General features: G+C 47.3%; 1 pseudogene across 1 annotated transcript; it reads right to left on the minus strand.

Annotated features, from left to right (window-relative positions):
- Positions 1-1,919: 1,919 nt before the first annotated feature.
- Positions 1,920-6,704, minus strand: LOC311328583 (putative nuclease HARBI1; annotated as a pseudogene). The gene is made up of 4 exons: positions 6,613-6,704; positions 2,927-3,032; positions 2,422-2,531; positions 1,920-2,328 (listed from the first exon to the last, which is right to left on the minus strand). The product of its transcript is annotated as a putative nuclease HARBI1 (transcript).
- Positions 6,705-7,272: the final 568 nt, after the last annotated feature.

A 7,272-nucleotide genomic window follows, 5' to 3' on the forward strand; every position in this document is an offset into this window, starting at 1 on the left:
CTACCTACCTACCTACCTACCTACACCTACCTACCTACACCTACCTACCTACCTACCTACCTACCTACCTAAATACCTACTACAGTAACTACCTGCTGTCAGCTAACCCCCCCCCCCATTTCCCAGGATATACTGCTCTCTCTCTCACTCTCTCTCTCTCTCTCTCTCTCTCTCTCTCTCTCTCTCTCTCTCTCTCTCGGTTCCTACCAGGACTTTGAAGTCAGCAGGGAGGCGGCCCCCAAGGTTCTGTCACTCACTCCTTAATGTCGGAGGCTGGAGTATTGAACAATCTAATCTAGGAAAGATACAGCACAGTGCAAGTATGTCAGTAGGCTGCATTTAATCTGAATAGTGTTATGTCAGTAGGCTAATCTGCATAGTGCTGTATGTAACCTCTCATGTTAGTGGATTGAAACCTGGGTAATGAGTAATGAGGTGATCTGGGTTTCTCCTGACATAAGATATCTGTACCTCAAGCCCTCAGCTGATGTCCTGCCTGCATAACAGGGGTTCTATGTGTAACATGTGGGTGAGGTGGGGATTGAACCGCTGACCTTCCTCATCCCAAACATCTACCGCTAGACCAAAGAGGAATTCCCTGAGATCCATGGGCCAACGTGAAGACCGTCCTTCTCTACGGCTCCGATATGTTGAAAACAACCGAGGGCCTCTCAAGAAAGATCCAGGTTCTTGTTAACAAATGCATCCTCAAGCTATGGTGGCCCATCAAGACCACAAATGATTAGCTGTGAGGGATCACAAACCAGGACGACATAGCTACCACCGTCAAAAGGAGAAAGTGGAATTAAGATAGGTCACACCCTTAGGAAGGACTCAAATAACATCACGAGACAGGTCCTGGACTGCAATCCACAGGGAAAGAGGAAACAGGATAGGCCAAGAAACCTGGAGACGCTCCACACTCCAAGACCTGAAGAACATTGGAGTGAGCTGGCAGGAAGCACTTGCCCAGGCCCAGAAGAGAGGGAGATGGAGAGCTCTGGTGGGCGTCCTATGCCCCTGAACGGGGTCAAGAGGACTAAGTCACTAAAACAATGTACTTTCTACATCTGCAGAGAGTAGAGCTTGAGGTGTTTAGTAGAGCTAGATATGTCTGTATTTCAACATTCATTACAGTATGACTTTAGACCATACAGGAGCATGGACTTGTTTGCCCACTAGATGGAGACGTTATTGTACTCTTATTCACTCTACCATGGTGTGTAGGGAGCTTACTTTGGTCAATCATTGATACAAATGATGTGACATTAGTAGCACCAGATATGTCTGTATTTCAACATTCATTATAGGACTTTTGACCATACAGGTGCATGGATTTGTTTAACAACTAGTGAATGTTGCGTCCAAGGGTCATGCCTCTCGATTCCAGATTGCCGGCATGCTATATAAAATCACACATTATGCTGTCTTTCTTTGGTTCATTATAAACAAACAAAGCCAGAAAATTGAGGGGTCTTCTACAGGGCAATAAAGTGGGATCTCTGTATAAAAATGCCTAATGAGAAGCAGGGGGCTTGATACCACAAGGGAACATGCATAATGGGTGGGGGACAACATGTTTACATGTGTACAGTACTTGTTGTTGTTGGCAACCCCGCCCCAATAGCGGACCTAGGACTACAACTGGCTAAATTGGCTCTGATTGAGAGACCTGTGCCACTGATAGTTTGATTGGTTTCCATCTGCCTCGTTAGTATGTGTACAGTATTTCTAGCCTACATGTACAGCAGCTTTGTCTGTTCCATTTGCTGTAGCTGTGGAGGTGTGAGGTGGAGAAACTGGAGTATGAAAAGAAGGTATATCAGTAAGAACGTCATTTATTTCCCGGCATGGTTGACAATTCAACTAACATGTCTCTCTCTTTGTTTCTAGCAACGAGAGGACATCTGATTTACATTTCAATAAAAAGTTGTTACTTCACAAAATGCCTCCTGTTCAATGTTCATGCAAAAAAATTGCTGGGTGATGGCCTCTCACAGCCCTGCCAGTAGGGTAATCCAAAGTGATGGGGTCCACGACATCAGGGGGTTGCATGGTGACCGGTGGGGCTCTCCTTCCTAATGCCAGCTATGTTGTGGAGTACAACACATGCCGACACAATTTGGCAGGCTCTCTCTGGGGCCACCCTGAGCCCGCGCAGGCAGCTGAAGCGGGCTTTCAGAACCCCAAAAGCCATCTCTATCCTGACCCTCGTCTTGGTAAGGGCCACATTGAATGTGTTTTGTGGCTCTGGGTTAGGATAGGGTGTCATCAAGAAGGGCATGCACGCATACCCCATGTCCCCAAGCAGCACTCCATTGAAAAGCCCTGAAGGTGAAGAGGAATATTGCCATGGTCAGTATCGCACATGCATTGTGGGAAATAACATGAGAAACACTATGTAGGCTACAGTTGCCATACCTTGCTCAAACTTGTGGCACAGTGTAGACTCCCTAAAGATCCGGGAGTCATGCACTGACCCAGGCCACTTCGCATCAAGGCTGGTGATCATGCCGTTGTGGTCACGTCATCTGCAAAAGTATTTGTGGTTCACAACATAAGACCATAGAATTCAAAGTGAATGTAGCATGTGCATTTGACTGAATTACTGCTACATGTCTGCTGACTATTTATTATTGAATGAACACAGGGACTGCACTAGACTGTTGATGGTGCGGGGGTGGGGTATGATGGTTTCTTTTTTGATATGATGTGATGATGTATAGTTGTTCTGTGCTGCTCCTGTTGACACTAATTTGGTTGTACATGTGCTTTTCTCATAATGACATTGAATTGAATTTGGAAGGTGGGGGTGATATTTATTGATGTGAATATTTCCATATGTGCCATGAAGGAATTAACTTTCATCAGCTCCTACAACAATCATATCAAGGAATGAGTAGGCCAAATACTGAAGTGTCTTTACCTGCACATTGATGCTATGAAATGACTTGCGCTTCACATAATCCCCCTCATTTTCTCCAAGGGTGGCGGAGATTGGGATATGTGTGCAGTCTATAGCACCGATCACTCTGGGGAAACCAATGCAAAGAGTGGGCAGCATTGGCTACAACAGTAAACGTCATATTGGTTTACAGTAGGCTATATCAAGTAGGTTCTTACCTGCCATTTCATAAAAGCCCTCTTTTATGGACTGCATGGGCAAGTGGCCTGGGAAGGTCACAAACGCGTCAAGCAGCTATAAGGGCAACGACCACCTTGCGTATTGCGCGACAGACCGTGTTCTTACTCAGGTTTTCTGCATCGCCGACAGCATCCATGTAACTACCTGTAGCAAGAAACCGCAAAGCAATACATAGTCTGTGGGACTGTAAGCGCATGACTTGACTGTAGCTACATGTGGCTCAAGCAGCTGACAGATATAAATGATCCCTTCTGCCGAAAATCGGTATCTTTCATATAAATAGTCATCCGAAAACTCTAATGGGTTTTGTCGGTTCTTAAATACTCTCGCCTTCCTTAGAGACCCTCTAACTATTCGCGCACCGAGCTCCACGGGATCCTCTAAGAAAGGACAAGCCATTCTCCGCATGTATTGACTGGTTGATACCGGTGTTTTTATAGCGTCGAGCCGTAATCTGGAACTTAACCTGCCACCGAGCAGGTTAGCTCGCCAGCATAATGGAGATATAACGCGGTGAAAAGAGATCCACCTTCGTGATACGGATGAACCAGTCTTGAACCTGAAGTTATCGCGCTAACCCCGTAATCCAGCTTCGTAGTACAGGGCTCAGCTAATGACCAGCTAAGGTTTGTAGCTGGTTCTAGCTGGATTTTCCAGAAGGGTTTGAGCGCCATCTAACCTGTATTGAGGTCATTCTGCTAATCCCAATCTGAGTGCGCAAACCGCACTTGCGGCCCCTCGCACTTGCGGCCTGAGGCCTGAGCACTTAATTGACGTCAGCTGGAAGGGCCAGAGGGTGCAGGGCCGTGAATTAAATGGGACAGCACTTCCAGCGGCGTGCCAAGCCAGTTTCGCTCAATGCCCCTCCCACTTCGTTTTCATTGGCTGCCGCGTCCCTCCGACACAGAGGCTGCTCTGACGCTCCCCTCAGCTCTCCGCTCGGCTCTGCAAATTGACCGATTGACGTCTGTTTTAATTTAATAATAATTAAAAAATTATGTTGGGTGGGATATGTTTGCAGCATGTGGATTTCAAGATAAATGTTGTGTTATCTGCAAATGTCATCATTTATGTGTGATGCACTCGGATCATGACTCGGATGCACTCAAGCACCGTGTCACATGAGACGCGGTGGGCTGTGGGTATTTTCTGCTCCTAAGTCCGCGAAATTGCGGACTTTCGGTAAGTGCAGTTAAAGTGCGCAAAATGGCGGCGTGGCGCACTTGTGGACCTAGCAATTCCGTTTTGGAACTACCCTGAGCCCTTGTGGACTTAGCGGGAACGCGCATGTAAGGCCACAAGGCCGCGAGTGCTCTGCACTCTCGCCTAAGTGCGCGATTTGGGATTCAGCTATTGTGTCACACATTTACATTGGGCACAATTTGATATAAACCACCCAGCGGCCACAGGGAGCTGTGTGCACATTTTGAATGGGCACTGGGGCACCTAGTATCAAGTACCCCCAAATAGCAAACATGTAATTTAATGTAATTTATTCCTTTATAAGTGTTCTTAGCTGTTAGACAAACATACTCCAGGAGCTTGCTCGATCGCCTTGTTGAGAGGGGTCAGGGAAGAATTTTTACAGCTCACTTATCTGGCCCCTGGGTGATTACTGTTTTTTTGCTTCCCTCTGGAATATGTAGAGTGGGTCGTATACCCACCTCCCTTGTTCTCTGTAAAGCGCATTGTGTTGCCTCTGGGTATGAAATGCGCTATATAAGCTTTGATTGATTGATTGATTGATTGATTGAAACAAATGGCTCAATCTAAGCGAAACCGACACGATGGCTGCAGATTTGGTCCGCGCCATCTTGGACTGCGAGACATCTTGGGGTGAATGCAAGGATTCCAGCTCATGCACCAACCACAACTCTACTTCTGAGAAGCTGGAGCTGTTACCACGAACCTAGCCTGGCCCACCAACACTGCACTGCACTGTAGGTTGACACTGAGTGCCCATGTATTCAAGGGCTGCCAGCTGGCAGAATGGGAGTCGCTGCACACTCTAGCTCCGATGCAAAATATTTATTTAGGCTTCCGACTTTGTTTGTACTGCAAAACCAAGCCTGGTTAAACAGACAGCTTTTCCCTGCTAGATTAACAGTCTTATTTTATCCGTCCCCAACCTCACCCCTCTCTAGCGTACTGTAGACTAAGATCCACTGATTGTCACACACCTGAGTGTGTGAAATTTGTTCTCCGCATTTGACCCATCCCCTGGGGGAGCGGTGAGCAGCAGCGGTGCATGCCGCGCTCGGGAATCGTTTGGTGATGTAGCCCCCCAATTCCAACCCTTGATGCTGAGTGCTCAGGGAGGCAATGGGTCCCATTTTTATAGTCTTTGGTATAACTCGGCCAGGGATCGAACCCACAACCTCACAGTCTCTGGGTGGACACTCTACCACTAGGCCACAGAGCTGGTATTTAACAACCTCACCCCTCTCTAGCGTACTGTAGCTACTATTCCACCACAGTCTCTGGCATGTGTGTACATAAGGCTGCATCTCCTTTTTCTTCCTCTTCTGAGTGAGCACTTGTTGACGTCCCCTCATGGATCTGAAAGGGATGAACAGGTATAAGAAAGTGTCAGATCACTCTAAATAGCCATTGCATGTGTGGGCACAAGTGGACAGCTGAGGGTGAAGTGTTATGAACTGTTGGGAAAAGCTGCCCTGACTGACCATCCGCCAACAAGGCATCGCAACGTTTATTAGGGGGCCAAGCACCAAAGGTTTGTTCGTTCTAATGACAAGACTGCCGCTACAGTGGTAAACCACATGGGGTCCCTCAAGGGAAATGTTAGGCCCTCTGTTAGAAACCTGGATGTCTTCTTTGATCAAGCTATGCACTTGGACAAACATGTCAAATCCCTAACGCGTTCCTGTTTTTTCCACCTCAGAAATATTGCCAAACTCCGATCCATTGTATCACATACTGAATTAGAAATCTCTGTCCATGCATTTATTTCATCACGACTTGACTACTGTAATTCACTGTTTACCTGCCTCAACAAATCCTCTGTGGGACAACTTCAGCTAGTCCAAAATGCTGCTGCAAGACTACTCACTAGGTCAAAGAAGACATGCCACATCACCCCCATCCTGGCCTCCTTGCACTGGCTCCCAGTTCACCTCCGGATCGAGTTCAAAGTCCTGGTGTTCACCCACCGAGCTCTTCACGGACGGACCCCGGCCTACATCTCAGAACTTTTACACCCTCACTCTCTGAGTCGGTCTCTGAGGTCATCCGACCAGGGTCTCCTGGCGGTGCCCCGGACCAGACTGTCGTTTTAATTTTGTCTCGAGTTGTATTGCCATTTTAATTTATTACTGTAAAGCACTCTGTGCATCCGTGCTGTGAAGAGCGCTATATAAATAAAGCTTACTTACTTACTTACTTACTTACTTACTTACTTACTTACTACAATATAAAAGTAAATGAATTGCAGATGCATCCATACATACACTTGGTTCCCTCTGGTATTCAGGGCCTCAAAGATGAGCGTCAGGATAAACTTGTAATACTTCCTGGGGTGGCACAAAGCAGGGAGTAGCATGTTACCAAACAGTCTCACTAGCAAACAGATACCAACACAAGGAGGCAACCGACACCAACCCAGAGAAGACAAACTCTGGATCCTCCCCAGCTCCCACTGAAACTGTCTTTCTCTCTCTTCCTCTACAAGCTCCCTGTCTTTCTCCTCAAGCTCAAATTGCTGCTCTCTCCCTCTCTTTCCTCTGCTCTACCCACAGAGCCACTAGAGAAAATTGCTCTTTAAGGCTCATGAACTGCCATTTAGTAAGCTGATGCAGAAACGCACCCGCAGAAGCCAAGGAGGCCCTTCCTACTGTAGGTCCGCTAACACCAGCCATAGCTGCTCCCCCTAGCATCCAAGCTAGCACAGTACTCTGCTGGTCTGATTCTAAAAAAATGACAGGGGGGGTCTTTATTTTGCCATACAGTGACACACGCATTACATAGTGAACGGTGACACGGCACACACACACACACATGCAACTTTCGGGGGCCGCCGGTGGAAACTATTCCCTGTTTTTTATCACATCCCAAGCTTACCTCTCCCAGGGGCAGCCAGGAGCAGTGGGCAGCCATCGTTCATGGCGCCC

This window comes from Borostomias antarcticus, assembly GCF_949987555.1.
Source record: "Borostomias antarcticus genome assembly, chromosome: 1".
Classification (NCBI taxonomy): Eukaryota; Metazoa; Chordata; class Actinopteri; order Stomiiformes; family Stomiidae; genus Borostomias; species Borostomias antarcticus.